This window comes from Corvus hawaiiensis, chromosome 3 (assembly GCF_020740725.1).
Source record: "Corvus hawaiiensis isolate bCorHaw1 chromosome 3, bCorHaw1.pri.cur, whole genome shotgun sequence".
NCBI classification, from domain to species: domain Eukaryota; kingdom Metazoa; phylum Chordata; class Aves; order Passeriformes; family Corvidae; genus Corvus; species Corvus hawaiiensis.
Genome location: NC_063215.1, coordinates 93,103,550 through 93,119,776, shown reverse-complemented (window position 1 = coordinate 93,119,776; position 16,227 = coordinate 93,103,550). Strand labels below are relative to the sequence as shown.

The 16,227-nt window shown below is 39.1% G+C and overlaps 2 long non-coding RNA genes across 9 annotated transcripts in view; one reads left to right on the top strand and one right to left on the bottom strand.

Annotated features, from left to right (window-relative positions):
* LOC125323081 overlaps positions 1-16,227 on the top strand; it is a 317,884-nt gene that overhangs the window by 216,318 nt on the left and 85,339 nt on the right. The window lies entirely within an intron of this gene.
* Positions 9,818-12,186, bottom strand: LOC125323083. 2 transcript variants are annotated; one of them, XR_007202364.1, is made up of 3 exons: positions 11,956-12,186; positions 11,154-11,220; positions 9,818-9,930 (listed from the first exon to the last, which is right to left on the bottom strand). It is a non-coding gene; the product is annotated as an uncharacterized LOC125323083 (long non-coding RNA). The 2 variants fall into 2 exon arrangements; XR_007202363.1 differs by having other exon boundaries at positions 12,026-12,186.

Genomic DNA, 16,227 nt, shown 5'->3' with positions numbered 1-16,227 from the left:
CTAAAGGAAGTTTCTTCAGAGATATAATATCAGGTGATTTATGCATTTCTTTCTGGTATAATAAAGATAGGGAGCCTTTCAGCATAATTATTGAACTAGCCAAATATTTATTTTAGCTATATTGCAGGTTGTATTGCTCTGTGGCACATTAGACAAAATCTATATTGTGAGGGCAGCTAGAACCTGGCGGCTACTTTCATCCCAACCCCAGTCAGACTTTTATCACAAACCTCTCCAGGAAGGCGAGACTTATCACTCCCATAGGAAATGACATTTTTTGTTATTGCTCTAGCAGGAGTCTAATGGAGAGTAGATTTTTACTGGTATAGGTGTTGACAGCACTGCATCCTGCATCCTTTCTGGAGCTGATTGTGCTAGAGAGCATTTCTTACTGCATTAACTCTCTTACAGGCACTGAGGTGGCTGCTTTGTCTCACTTTTGTATTATGGAATTGTTTTACTTAGAGGAAAATAATTTGTAAGCAGGGAGGTTGCAGCCACATCCTCTCTCCCAGTGGAGCATGAGCCCAAGGACAGGAGCAGGTCTGTGGGCTGGGCAGAGCAGCCCATGGAGGAAGGTTTCTGCAGCTTCCTCTGCTGCTCCTGTCTCCAGGGCTCTGGTGAGTGCCACTAAATTGTGAAAAGACTCAGTGGTGGAAACCTGAAAGCAAAGTTGTTCTCCCAGACAGATGTTGTCCTTTAAGTGGAAAGGCCTGCACACTGCAAAGTTTGGAGCACCATAGCTATCTTAATCTACACCGATGATGTATTTGAATTGATCCATCCTTGTGTTCCAGAGCACTTTGGAAAAAAGGTCACAGGGTATTTTCTGTCTTGGGTTGGAAGGCACGAGTAGGAAAACAGACTTGCTGCAGAATTATAGGGCAAGGGAGAGGAGCTGGGATGAAGTCTCTGTCTCCTGACCTTTGTGGTGTTTTCAGTAGTATCCCAACCCGATAAAAATTGTACAGCTGTTCACACTGGTTTTGCCTAAGTTGCTTAAAGTTATGTAAAGCAAGTTTATAAATACTTTTTTTTTTTACACGCTGTCACCACAGGCATGCCATCATAACCCAAACATTAATACTTCTAAAAAAGAAACATGATATTATTTTGCATATGTACAAGAGAATTTTTCTGCTCTGGCAACAAGTTGAGAAGTGGGTGAGGGGCGGGAAAAGGATTACAGGGTGGGGGTGGTAAAATGTATTTTAACATAAGAAAGCCTGCAGAGTTATAGTCTCGCAGCAAGAAATAAACATTGTAATCATAAACAAATGTAACACTGAGAACAGAAGACAGTGATTTTATTGTATTGACATAGGATGCTTGAGCAACAATAAAGGACTTGTTCTCTTCCATTAGTCAGGACACACTGGCAGGAGGGCCCTTTCTGTGGCCATTGCTTCTTGATAGCATGTGTGAGAGCTTGGATTATAAGATGTCTAGGAATGTACAGACACAGGCAAGGAGAAGGCTTGCTTTGAGGGGAGATTGAAGAACCTCTTCGCCATAAGGCCTGAGTGTGAATGTTCTCAAGAACTCTGGAAACCAAAACATCACTGAGGCCTGCTTGGCCTTTCACATAAATTTAAGTGCGTACATTTACACTCTGCAAAGCGTTACCTGCATGTGGCATTTTGGTTTACAATCCAAAGGCAGCTCTGCAGATTCATGCAAACTGATGAGATAAACTGACGATGTGGCTCCACATGACACCGTGTCCTGTCCTTGTGTGTCAGGTGTCTGCTTTCAGTGCCACTGGCTTAGATTCCATCAGATCCCTCACAAAGATCCTAGGGGGTTGTGTTTCTAAATCTGGATCTCAGTGAGAGGTGGGAAATGTTGTTTCTTGTACAAGAAGCTGTCCTGGAGGCAGAGTTTTGTTGTGGACTTATGGACACAATCTGGATGGCACAACAGACAGTGCTGCATAAGGATGTGGGAAAAGCCTTCATCCTCCAAGAGTCATCAGTTTTTCAATTAAACCAAATCTGTAGTATACTTGCAAGGGAGTACTCAGATTTTTATTTCTTTCTGTTCACCATATGTTAGTCATATTTTTTTTTTTTGTGATAACTTGACTGTTGGTGAGTTCATAGTGTAATAGGACAGAGCGCATTTCCTGTGGGATTTTCAGCCCTGTGTATTTAGAAAGTCAGAGTGGCAAAAAAGGGATATCATTCTCCTTTTTATGGGAGAGAAGCGAGACAGAGAAAAACAAAATATGTTGGCCAAGTTCCTTTAGGGTTTTCATGAAGAACTGGGTATTAAAGCAAAATTTCCGAGTCCTGTGCAGTGTCTATTTAATGTGTGGTCTGTATGTGCTTTAAGAGTATCTTCTAACTCTTTACTCATTTGTTTAGAATTCAGACTAATTCTAAACAAAACCCTTGTTTTGTTGAGATCAGATTGCAGATGCTGGATACAAATGTAACATGAAGCCCAGATCCTGTTTGGGTTTTCTGTTTGTTTGCTTGTTTTTAGTTCTAACACTAGGAAGCTTTTAGGGATGTTAAAAACAAAAGCAAACATACACACAGAAAAATAAAACCAACTCAGAGTTGTTATATTCTAGTGCAAGCATAGCGAGAGGGTGTCTCTCTTCTGTCAGTACAAGGTAAAAAAACAAGGCCTGCATGTTCCTTTTCTTGTAAAGAGTTTGAAGCAGGGCTCATGAAGGAACAACTCCCATTTGAGAAAATACCACTATAGAAAGTTTTTGTGCATTGATAGAATGCACAACACATCCTGGAGCATATCTGCAATCCTTCTTAATAACCTGCTGGCATATGGGGCCAGAGAGAAGCATCTAAAAGTTGATGCTTTGTTGTTGATGCTGTTAAGATCAGGCCCTGTTTCTTGTGAGGCACTTTTCTAAGAGAGCAGCCTTGAAGCAGCTCTCTCTGTCAGGGAATAACTCAGCCTTGGAGGCTGCCTGGTCCAATAGGCATGTTTAGAGCAAATCCAGCTTTGAAATTAGATCCATGCAAAAATAACTTGGGCTGCTCAGGGCCGTGTCCAGTTGGGTTTTAAACACCTGCAAGAAGGGAATCTCCTTGTCCCCCCTGCACACCTGTTCCAGTTTGTGACCGCTCTCATGATGAAAAAAAAATCCTAAGATCTAATTGGAATTTCCTTGGTTGCAGCCTGTGTTTATTGGCTGCTTCCTGTGCACCTCCAGAAGTTTGGCTCTGTCTTCTTTAGAGGCACATGTTATATAAAGCACATGGATAAAATCATAAGATCTCATTTCACCTTCTCAAGTCTGGACAAATCCAGTTCTCTCAGTCTCTCGCCTTCTGCTCCAAATACCACCAAGTCAGCAGTCTGGTCCCTTCATCCAAAGCAAAAACTCAAATTAACTTGCAGCAGATATGTTTTGGCTTTCAAAGCAGTGAGGGCCGGACACGTGGGGTAAGTTATTTCCATGTTTGAAGGGAAACGTGTTGGCACAGACACAAGATACCTTGTTGCTAATGTAACTTTTGGCAGGTATGTTCACTCACACAAGTTTCTTAGATGCTAAAAGCAAAGCATAGTGTAACCTATATTTCTCACTTGTGGCCTCACAAGCAGCCCTGCGTTCAAACTTCCAGTCAGTCTTGTTTTTTCTCCTGCCACATGGCAATGCATATCTGAGAAGAAAATTCACCAAACGATTTGGAAAGTAGCAAAAGAAATAATTTTTGAGTACTCCTGTAACTTCTGACTATAATTTCAATCTAGTTGTATGAATTCCCAGAACTATTCCCTTTATTCCAAAATATTCAGAAATGTTTGAAAAAAAATTACATGTATGGTTTGAATTAGTTTGCAGTATGATTCTTTACTGATTTCCTAGATAAAATTGATTTCAGCTTATAAAAATCCTTTCTGGACCTTGCCTGTCACCAACTTTTAGCTCCTTTGCTTCATTGTAAACAAGGTTTTGAAGACATTGTGATGACAGATTGAACATCCAAACAGGGAAAACAATACCCAATTGTGTAGGAAGTTTACCTTGTGGGGGTTTTTCGGTGGATTTTTTCCCCCTCACAGTGTCAAATGGGTCTTTACTTGAATGAATTTAATTGTAAAAAGTTTCCCTCCTATATAGCCTGCTGGCTATCTTGGTTATCTTTCTCTAGTTGGTGCTTTCATGCCAGGTGGTGTTGAGATGTGCCTTCTCAGGGAATTTGCCAACATAACACCTCCTTAGACTGGCTGGAGGATTTTTGTGTTCTGTGCATACACCTCTGAAGATGTGCTGGCCAACAGACTGTCATTACTGTATCTGTATAGTATCTCCAAACTCACTGTGCCTTATTTGCAGTTGCCAATAACACAGTTGCTTAAAATTGTCATTAGGGAAAAGGAAGATGATATGTTTCTCTTGCTGGTTGTCTTGGCACCTGTGATTTGTTTTCCCCCAAGTGTAATACTTCAAAGCAATTTTTACGAAAGTTCATCTTCTAGTTTTGGACTTATTGATTGTTCTGGAGTGCTTTATCACCTTATTATATCTCAGTATTTCTATACTACTCAGAAGTCCTAGAGGACAGGACCAGGTCATGAATCTACTTGCAGTAGCTCCTTACCTGATTGCTATCTGCACACTTTTTGCCTTTCTTTTTCCATTGTAAAATCATTCATTGAACAAAAATTATTTCCAGTACAAATAGTTCAAGTCTACTTCAGATACCTGTTCATCACAGGAATTGTTTCAGCAGCAAATCAGCAATAGATGTTCTTCAGTCAGTTGTGAACGTACTCTGTTTTCACTTAGACTTTCTTTCATTAATTTTTATATAGTTGTGTAATACATGTCAAAATTCCTATTCAAGCTGAAATACATCTACTGCTCTCCTGTTACCTGCTGAACCTATCAATCCATCGAAGACAGAAATTGAGCTGACTTGCCATGTTTTTTTCTAGCTTTTTTTATCACTGTTATATTCCAGTGGTTAAAAGTTGTTTGCTTTATTGTTTGCTCTAGAACCTTTCCAGGACTTGAGTGGATTGTGCTTTCAACAATCACTCTGTGATTCCTTCTTCCTCTTTTCTTCTTGTTTCTGTCCTCTGTATACTCTCAAAGGTGATTCCTATGGTTTAAAGACCACTTTGATTAGTTTCTGAACTGATTAAGACCAGATTTCGTGAAGTCTTGCTTATTTGGAGATAGCTGTCTTGTCTAAATTATCTGTCTGTCTTTTCTGGTCAGAATTTTTTTCTTTTGGCATCTACAGTGATAAAGAAGTATTTCTTTTAATAAAAATTGGTTCCTTTAGCTATTTTGCAGGTCTAAAATGCAGATTATGAAACAAGTAATTGCCATTGCTCTAAAAATGGTGGTATTTTTCCTATTTTTAGAAGAACTGCTGCAGTGACTTGCCTGATACTTCAAAGCTAGTCAATGGTAAAGCAATAGCACCTGGAAGTTTTTGACTCTTTCGTATGATATTCAGCACTCTGAATCATGGGTCAGGACTCAGTTGAGCTAAGCTCTGTGCAAGCAACCCGATCCTGTCCCAGAGTAAGTCATGGGGAAAAATATATGACAAGAGGTAAACAATGTGGATAGACAAACAGGAAAACCTGGAAGATAACAATAGTTTGTAAGATAACCACACAAAAAAAAAGAACTTGGCCCTAAATTCTCCTCTCAGCAGTTCATAAAAGAACATTCTGTGAGTCTGCGGGATCAATGTGTCCTTGGTGATGCTGACTCTTTTTGAGCAGAATATGAGCAAACTGATGCTGTTGAAACTGCAGTTACTGAGTTTGACCAATTGAAATTTCTCTTCAAGCAACATTACAAACAAAATGACCATCCCAGACTGCCCTTGGCCTCATTGCGCACAATTTGCAAGCATGGTATCCCATCAGCCTTTCAAAGTGAACAAGAAATATAGTATTCATTCTCTTATATTGTGAAAGGACTCAGATGGAAATGTAATGTTGGTAGAACACCTCAATTGTCTCTATAGAATTGAGCATTCAAAGTCACAAACAGACCTAGAAGCAAGCTCAGATTGCTCTCTGCATTTCTGCGGGCTATCATGTTAGTTTTGTGCATTCTTGTATTTTCATCATGCACATTCAGCCAGGTAAAATGAATGTATTGAGCTTGTACATGCACAGTGAATACATACAAATCTTACTGGTCAGCCTCTATTTCATGTCATGAGTGTTTGAAGCACTCTGACCTGATTTGGGAGTGTGTAACACATAGGAAGCCGGGGTAAAGGAGAACCAAAACATTATTATAATTTATCATTATTTTGATGGGATAACTACAAAATTTATCTTCCTTGTAATTGCACTTGAAACTGGTAATTAAAAAAAAAAAAAACCTTTATAAAGTTGGGGGAGTTTGCTGTTTGTTTAATTGGTTGTTTGGGTTTGGTTTGGTTTTTATTTCCCATTTGTGATATACTGAGGTAAATCTAGGAATATATATGTCGGATTTGAGGAACCGTCCTCCACCTTATCTTTCATAATTTAGTAGTGTTTGTGAGAACATGGGAAGTATCTGTATCTGTTCAAATTGAGGAGAAAGGTCTAAGATGGTGAGGACTCCTAGTGAAAAGACTGACTGAATTATTGCTGGGAAGACAGATTGAGTTATCTGAGTATGCAGTTACTCATTATTTTAGGGCTGTGTGTATATAGGCTGGGGATGTCAGATAGCATGTGCATAGCTCATTACATGGTGCTATAATCTTTCCAACATATGAAAATCTGGAAGGGAGCTCACAGAGAAGATAACAATGTAGCTGCCTACATATTGATTTGTTTCCAATGTAAAATCTTGGATTACATGATTCAAAGGAGCGTTCATTTTTTAAAGAAAGTCTCCATTACATGAATATGTGGAAAATGTAGTTACTAGACAAAAAAGTAGAAGCATTGTCCATTGATATTTGTGGATGATTTGATGCTGTGGGTGCTGCATGCATGGTTTATGTAGTATACTTTTACCTTATAGTTTTGTGAAACTTTTATATTATCCGTTTATCCGTTGAATTTCAAACCGATTGTGACATTTTCACACCATGAAGCAGGCAAAGATTTGATATAAGGGCTTCTCTATTTTGTGAACATCATTTTAGATAGTAGCTATACTGATCTGCTGACATCAGGTGATTTCCAGAGTGGCAGCCAAGCCTGCAAATAAAATGTGTAGAATATCTCTTGTGTGCATGAGAAGCACAGATTTGGAAACTTGTATAACCCAGTGTTTGGAAGCACCGTTTTAGTGTTTGATTATTTGTGACAGATTATTTGATTTGTAAGAGTTCCCAGCCTGGGAGTCCCTCTCTTAAACCAAACGTGCAGATTTATATCTTCAGCCCTGAAGTTCCTTACTGTGTGCGAAGGCTGTGGCCACCACACGTGCACGTGACCAACCTTACTCATGTGAGCCATCCCATTTAGATGGGTACATTTGAGGCTGCTATGCCAGACCCTAAATGGTCAAAGAAGTAATCCAAATCCCAAATTCCTACTTTCATTCAAGCACGTACCATAATCCTTAACATCCCAAGTAGTGTTTTAAATAGCTATTGCAAGCCGTAAGTGTTAGGCTCTGAAACTGATCATACATCTAAAAATCACTTGGGTTAATTAAATAATTTCTTTTCTATTCATATTCTGTTGGCTCTTTCTCTCCTTTCATTAATTTTAACCCACAAAAACTTGACTAGAATCACCCTCAGTGTAAGTGCATGCTCACAGGCTTTGTTCTAATCCCCACAGTGTGTTTGATATTATTTTCAACTTAGACCTAATTAACAGTGTATGTTCTTTATTGAAATCTGAACATTTCTGTATATTACATAGCAATGCAGATTCTTGTTTTATGCTGTCATTTTCAGGATATTTTTCTGGTTCATGTCTTTTTCCTTAATTTCTGGAGGCACCACATTATGCTAGAGATTCCTCTGACAGAAAAAAACCCCTTATTTTTCTCCATTTTTTCTTACTACTGTATTTGCCCTGGTTTTAAAACTCAGTGTGTGAATACTGGTTTAAAAGCTGTGCGTGATAGGGAACTGGAGCACAGTATTCAAAAAGAGAAGTGTCCTTTTCAAAGCTACCAGTGATGCCCTTAGTAAAGGGCACAGGATTTGAATAGAAAGACTCTTCAACATCAGGTGTGAGTTCCAGTGATACAGCAGTACTGGGATGGTGACTGCTGCCAATAGTTCTGCTTCTGTCACTACAACAGTGCTTCCAGGTCAACACAAGGCATAAATATATGTTTAAATCCTTTTTCCATTTAAGGTGGAAAAAGACTCCGTGTTGTAGAAGCTGTGCTTTGTACAAGATGGCTCCGTTGCTTACACAGTAAAAATTAAACATTTGCTAAAGTGTCTTAGTGAAACAATGCCCAAAACTACAATGAAAAAAAAAATTCAAATAAAAGCATCCAAGCAGAAGTAGATAAGTGTATAAACATAAAATGTTTGAAATAGCTGTGATGCAGCATCTCAGTTACAGTCAGGACTCAGCCCGCTGGTCAGAGGGGTGAATGCCAGTCTTGAAGGGAAGGGCTGCCTGCTCCACTAGGGCTCAGGGGAGTAAACCCAACATTAACATTGTTATACCTGTGTTGATGAAGGCACAGGCATGCCAAGATTTTGGTATGGCCAGAATAAAGTATCTGTAACTAGATTTAAAACTCAAGTACCGCTTACAGTTATCAACTCTCCTCAATGGCCATCTCCTACCATTTTAAGGTTCTTCAAATATGCTTAGTTGAAGTGAAGATAGGAAAAGTGCCAATTGTGATGGGTGAGGGAGGCTGCTGGATAATTTAATTTTAAATGCAGCTGTATGGTAAGAGACAGCTTTTTTCCCTTTCCTGACATCTTAGAGACATCATTGGGATTCAGTGCTTTTAGCAATTCATTTATTTAGTTATTTGGATGGAGTTGCAATTGCAAGGCTTATTTCCAATGAATTGTTCTTTGTTGCTAATATTTAGCAGGGGGATATTGTTTTGTGTTTTACCCTCAATCATTGATACTGAGTGGATTTCTCTAGAGTTATAAAAGAAGTTCTGATAAAATGAGCATGGATCCCCCATGAAATTTCATTTTCAGTGTGACATTCTTTCAGACAGATTGATTTTTAGAAACTACTTGTGGATGGATATTGATTATGGAACAGAATTATTTAGGATAGCTGAATACAACTGTTAAGGCTACATAATATCCTAGAATATATTTAAAAGTAAGCAAATCATATGTTGAGATTAAGAGGACACAAGGACTACAAGATTTTTATGTGGAAGCAAATAGTACTTCTCTGGACAAGGGTAGTAAACCCAACCCAGAATTCAGCAAGAGTTTGTGCCCTCAATCATCTGGAGCTGGAGAGGATTTTGGAACTCCCTTGGTTAATTCAGACAGAGATAACTTAATTTTCAAAAGTAACTGTCTTTGTTATAATGCTTCAACATATGGATGCTCACTCAAATACAGTTGTCAAAATCTGAGATGTGCTATTCTCTGTTGGTTTGTGTCTGCCAGGTAAAAATAAAAGTAGCTTAGATCACTCTCCCACGTAAGTGTAAAGTCTACAGAGGAAAAAATAAGATAGCAAGATAAAAGCAAACTGATTCTACTTGAGGTGTTCCTGAAGCAGTATGGAAAACTGCTCGAGGGACAGCTGTGCTCTCCATTGTGACCTCAGGCAAGTTGCATCACCTCTCAGTTCTTCAGTACATGAACCAGAGATAATGCTCAAGGCCTGCTTTTGTCACATGCTTTCAGACCTGTTGATGAAAGGTTTTTTGCAGAAATAATAACTCTATTCACAGAGAATTTAATGTCTTATTTTCAAACTTATTTTCTGTGTTAGTGCAAATGGATTGAGGAGTTCTGGAACCAGGAAGCCCAATTTGTCCTCTAGGCTACTCCAGCTCTTCAAGGGAAACTTGTCCTGAAAAACAGATATTTTCTAAGTGTCTCTCCTAAAAGGATTCTACATATCTGATATGTTATCTACTTATTCTGATTCATACTCTTGTTCTTGGATGCCCCCCCTTTTTTTTTTTCCCCTTCCCCCCAAGTCTTGCAGAAACTGAGTCTTTGAACTCTTCATTCCTGTCAGAACAGGCTGACATTGACCTAAAGGATCAGAAGTTGTTATGGGGGTGGGATGGGTGGACAGAAAGTCTTGTGTAGAAGGATTGTGTAGGTATCTTATCCTTAGGAAACCAGGGCAAAAGTCATGCCTGCCTTCATTCCCTCTGCTTTGAAAACCACAGAATGGACTTGCCAAAACAGTATCTCCAAACTTGAAGTTATTTTTATCCTTAGCAAATGGGATGGAATGCTAGCCAAAACATGAAAGAATATGATTTACAACACAGACAGGACTGTTTTGTGCATGAATATAACAGGTGAGGCACAAATTAAAATCTTCCTCACTGCATAATCTGATTCAGTAAAGCGGCTTGCTACAGAGGAAATGGAGAAGTTCTATATATGACTCCTAGTTCTGTACAGCATTGGGGCATCCAAAGAAGACAAAAGAATATCTGGTTAGTCTTAGAAGAAGCAGCAGAAAGGAGAGCAGTAGTCTGGCTTACTTGTTCACAGTGATGAAATCAAGCCTCAGCACCAAGAAAGAGGTGAGGTAGATATTTTATGGGAGAGAGGGAACCTTTCTAAAGCAAAGGTTGAATGGATTAGGTGGGACCTCTACCACCTCTGTTTTAAAAACCAAAGGTTTTTAAAACAGGATTATGCAAGTGTCTGTCAGGAGTTACATAAAAATATCTGGTGACTACATGGCCTCCTGAGCTCCATTTGAACCACCTTTTCTATGATTGTTCTATAAAGTACAGGTTGTCTTGTGAAACACAAATATGCAGTGACATAAACAAGACCTTTGTGCTCTAAGCTGTTAAGGTTTGTCTAGCTGGAGACTGACAGAGCTGAAAGTTTGGCTTGTGTAAAGCAAATATCCTAATAGAAATACTGTCCCAAATGAGTCATTCAGCCCTCAGAGGAGGGAGAACCAAAGCCTTTGAAAATAGCCACAACCTGCCCATAGCATCAGGACTCAGAAGTACTTTCAGCAACACTGTGATCACAACTCATAGAATGGTAGTATGATAAACACAACATAACGCTACTGCCTTGCTAAAGGCTACAAACCTCATCTGGGCAGCTCCCAAGCAGAAACAAACTTCTCATCCTTGGCTTCAGTCATGGATACTGGAAGCTGATGGCATGTGAGGTGAAGAAGCAGCATCCATATCATGTGAATTAGAGAAATATTAGTATAGAGAAAAGCATTATCCATCAGGGAAATGAATTGCTGTTTGTTGTAAACTTGGATGACAGAATTCAACAAGTGCTATTGCACCTAAGGTCCAGATCCTAAACCCTTATTCATGCATAAAGTCTTACTTAATCTGTCCTGTAGTTAGGTGCTTGTTGAGCCCCATAATAATTTCCTGAGATACTGATAGAAATCACTATGAGCCCAGAAGTCAGTTGTAATGTCTTTGAGCACTGCCCAGTGACACTGGATCTAGCAGCAGAATTTGTGCATAGTGCTGAAATTTGTTTATGCAGCAATTCAGTAGAGCTTGGTTTTTTCCCCCTATTCATGCCGATATATATTTTTCCATTCATTTCATGGACCATTATGGATGAATATATAAACTTTAACTTTTACACAAATATATTTGCTTGCAAAGAAGGTCTTTAACTCAGCAATATCACATTTTAAAAAAATGCATCAAAAGATTTTTATCAGAATACCGTAAAACAAAAAGAAGGATAAATAATGTTGTATTACATCTTCTCTAATGCTTTCTATTTTAACTAAGTTTACTGAGAAAAGCCTCTAGTTTTCCAGTCAGCACAAGTACCAGGCTTACAAAAACACTTTTGCTCCACAGAAAAACAGCATAAAGAGTTGGGAAATACTAACTTGTCACATTAAACTTACTGAGCTGGGAGAGAAAAGAACCCCCGACAAATGCGCGAATGGTAATGCTTGCAGTCTGCCTTGAACCCACCAAGTATGGGGAACAGTGACACTGCTGTCTTAATGTATTGCTGACAGAGCTGCTGTACTCATTAACCTTTGATGAAACAAGATGTCACTTTGTTCACATCAAATGCTCCTTGATGCCAGTGCTCAGAGACTGTTTTTGTTGCTGATGCAGACATCAGCTATTGTTGAAAACATTCTCTCTCCCTTCCAGCATTTCACTGCCCATGAGGATTTATAGGTGCTGATCGTTATCAATCTGCAAATGGAGTCTGAAGCCAAGAGTGGGTGTTGAATGTCTGCAGCTTTTAATTATTTATTTTTTATTAAAAATCTTTATTTTAAATGTAATTCACTTATATTTAAACATCTGAAACTGTTACATTCTTGATGTGCTACAGGATGCTGCCAGGAACTCAAGGACACATTTGAGTGATCCCTTCATCTTTTTCTTTGAGGCTACTGGAACTACTAAAGAATTATTTATAACATTAGAGCTACATGCTAGAAGCACATTGTAGTGGGAAGAGAGGCATTGAGTTGTGTAACGTTCCAGTCAGCATTATGACTAAGCAGTGGTGTAGAATGGATTACAACAGACTGTTCCTAGTTCCTGATCTGTTCTAGCCTTTTATCAGCATTGCTTCTATTATCAGCATTAGGAGCCAATCTTGCTGTTCTATGTACAGTAAATATCATGTTGTAAGGAAATCCTGACTGACTGTCTCTAATCTGGGAATAATTTTTGTTTAGTCTTTACTTTGCATGATAAGTACATTTATATTGCTACAAGATAAATGAATGCAGAGCAAGAAAGAAAAGGAAAATGTTTTATTTCCTTGCTGAATACAGAAATTTTCAGTACTGAAAGTCTGAGATCAAGGGTGCATGTTCTCACAGTTGCTTTTGTGTGTGTTATTTTAGTGGACAGAGCAATATTTACAGATGACCTCTAATGACATTCTTTCCACTTTATAGTCCTCAGTATATTTTCCCTTGCATTAGGGGACTTCACAGCTTTTGCATTTGATTTGTTTAATTTTAACTTTTTTTTCACAATTAGGTCTGCAATCATTAAACCTGTCGTGCAAATGTAACATCTTGGGAAGCATTTGAAGATAAGAGTAGGGATTCTTCTAATTTGTAGTTGTGCATAAGAGGAGCGTCTGATCATAGCTTGATGCTGGAATTCTAGCTAAAGGTCATGCCATGCCTCAGGGGGCGATGAGCTGTCAAAGCTTTGTGGGATAATATAGCTCTAGAAGAAGTGGTTTTTAAGAAAAAGATTTGAAGGAAGCTAGGTAAACCAGCAAATTGTTTAGGGCATAGGAGACTTCAGACTCTTGCAGTCAGAGGAGGCAGCAGAAATGAATGTTAAAACAGAAAGTGTAAGTGGATGAGAGGCAGGCAGAAGTATTTTCATGGGAAATGTAGGAAATATTAATAGTTTGCTTAACACTGAAGTGCATCTGTCCCTTATTGAGTGATGAAAGCCTGAGAGATTAACCATCCACACAAGTCCAGCTTTACAAGATGAACATGCGAAATTCACAGAATAGCAAACTTACATGAAATGTAACCGTGCTACTAAACAGCAACACAAAGGAAAGTGCATCTGAGAACGCTCATGGAATACGATCAAGCATAGCTGATACAGAGTCCTTGAAAGGTGCTGGTAAATACACTCATTTAAAGACTTTCACCTGTTGCTTTAAATCATTCGTACCCCATGGCATGTCTGCCAGCACTGTGACCCCTGGCACAGAGTGAGGAACATCAAAGGCAGAAGGGAGAAGATCAGGTCTCAGGTAGGCGTTGCACCCTTGTTACGGATAAGAGAAGTGACAGTAAGTTATAAAACAGGTGGAATGGGAATATTGCAAGCCTGACGTGAGTAACCCAAAAAATAATTCTGCTCATGCAGAAACACATAAAAGGTCTTTTAGAAGAGTTTTTTTCTCTCAAAGACAAGTAAAAATATATGGATTATACATTGCTACATTAGTAAAAGCCCTTCTTGGCTTCAATTTTTTTTAGATTTTTTCAGTTCAAGAAGGATTTACACTCTCTGAAACTGCCTGTAAACCCAAAGGAAAATAAGAACCTTAGTTTAGTTTTTATCAATCAGGTTAATTTTTTGGAGATACATCACCATGCCATGTAAAATCTCTGCTGCCAGGCTGATTATGGTCAAGTATTTACTGTCAGGCACGGTTTTCTGCTGAAATGGCTGTTTTCTCTGGAAATATACACATGCTACTTCCCATCTCTAGATGTTTTTCATTTGCTTTTAGGTACAACATGTACAGACTGGTTTTAAAACAGTAGAAATTGCTCCCTGGAAATGAACTGTAGTTAAAATGGAAGACAAGCTCATTTACAATCAGAGCCAACAAGTCTGCAAACATACGCTCTGGGTATCTAATATCAGGCCAATTTCAGTAACGTTCCCTTGACTGTGTCCTGCATAATCTGTAGTTACTGTACCAGAAAAAGTCTGTTATGAATGTTTATCACTTCTCATCACTGAATCATAACATCAGAATACTTTTTGAACAAGGATAAAAACACTTTCACAAATCCTTTTCAGAGAAAACAATTTGTAGGGTATTTGTCTGAACTAAGGGAAACTTTAAGAGTTAAACACATTCACAATAATGCTGATAACATAAGTCTCAGGGTTTCCATATGGTCCTAGACATTACTGACTTTGGAGAACATTATCTGTCATCCTAATACAGGGCCGAAAGAAGTCTGTGCTTTCACAACAGTAACTGTGATTGCAAAACCAGAACCATACCCAAGCCCCCACTGTAACGAGTGGCTGCTCTCTGTGCTAATACACACTTACATCCTGTCTGCCTTACTGACAAAACCCCTGCTGCAGTCCTTTGAACTTTTCAGACACGAGTGTCCTCAGGGTTAAAATTCTGCTCAGCAGAGAGTTGGTGTTTGGGGTGGATTTTTAGTATTTCAGTAGTGATTGTCTTTTAAAGTTGGTAATTATTTTAATTTTTTTAAGGTTTACTTTGGTTGGTTGCTGTTTACTTTTCTGGTGGTAAAAAGGGAGGGGGGAAGAGGGGAAAGTTTTATCGTCTCCTCTGAGTGGCCAGAGCCTGTCTGTGACCTTCTCTGAGAAGTGATTTCGGTGAGTCAGAAATGCTTTCTCTAGTGTTTCTATGTACTTTCTCTGGGGTTTTGCGATCCAGTGTGTATCACAGGAGTTCAGGTTTCATAGTGCCCTTGAGCAGAGTGTGTTTCTAAGACAAACAGCAGCCTGATGGTTGCACTGAAATGCAACACTGCATAGTCCCACTGACATGAGGAAGCTGGATGAATGCCAGTGGAATGTGGGCCTGGTGGAGATGTGGTGGTCTCTATTGGGAGAGAGGGAGAAAGGGCATTTTCTGAAAGCTGGAAATGTGTGATGTTCACATTCAGCTCCAGAGACCGTAAATTATGGTAATCAACAGTCATTTGGCTCACCATGGCCAGATGCTCATCTGATAGGAAGAGACAATATTTTCTGTAAAGTTGGAAATAAAAACTGCCATATTTCAAAATGCCTCTGCTATCCCTCCATCTAGAAAAAGACTTCAGACCTCTCCTTTGGAGGATGCTATTCAGTGACAGAGGAGACAACATCTCATTTCTTTAGAACACTTACTGCTTTTAATCAGCTTGATTTTGGTCTTTCCCACTGTAATGAGTCAAGACCTCTTCCTCCCTGAATGGACTTCCTTTCCAATTTTAGTTATTCTAGTCTGATTCAGTATAAAGATGTAAGGGTGCATAGGAGTGCTCAGTGTTATCTTCATCAGTGGACACTGTGGGAACAATTCCAGAAGACCTCTGGTTTAAGTGTATGAAGGTTGAAAGGTCTTTTGTCCCAACAAAGAGAAATATATTCTTGAAATAAACACAGTGTTCAATACAGTAAGTTAGCTGTTACTGGGTTTTTTCCCACCAGGGGAGAAATTGGGTGCCTAAAATGTGGGCACAAGTTTCAAGCCCATGCTCAGATCCCAGTGCACTGAGTTGGGCTGCTTTCCATGCTGCAGACAGAGCTGTTGGAAGCTACAAGTTTTTCTTGCTGCCAAAACTGAATTTGAAATGCCCTCTTGTAATTTTTCATTATCTCTTTTCACATCACTGCTGATTATCATTGATATTGGTTTGGAAAAGGAGACGCTCTCCTATATAATCATGCAGCCACCACAGTGTGCA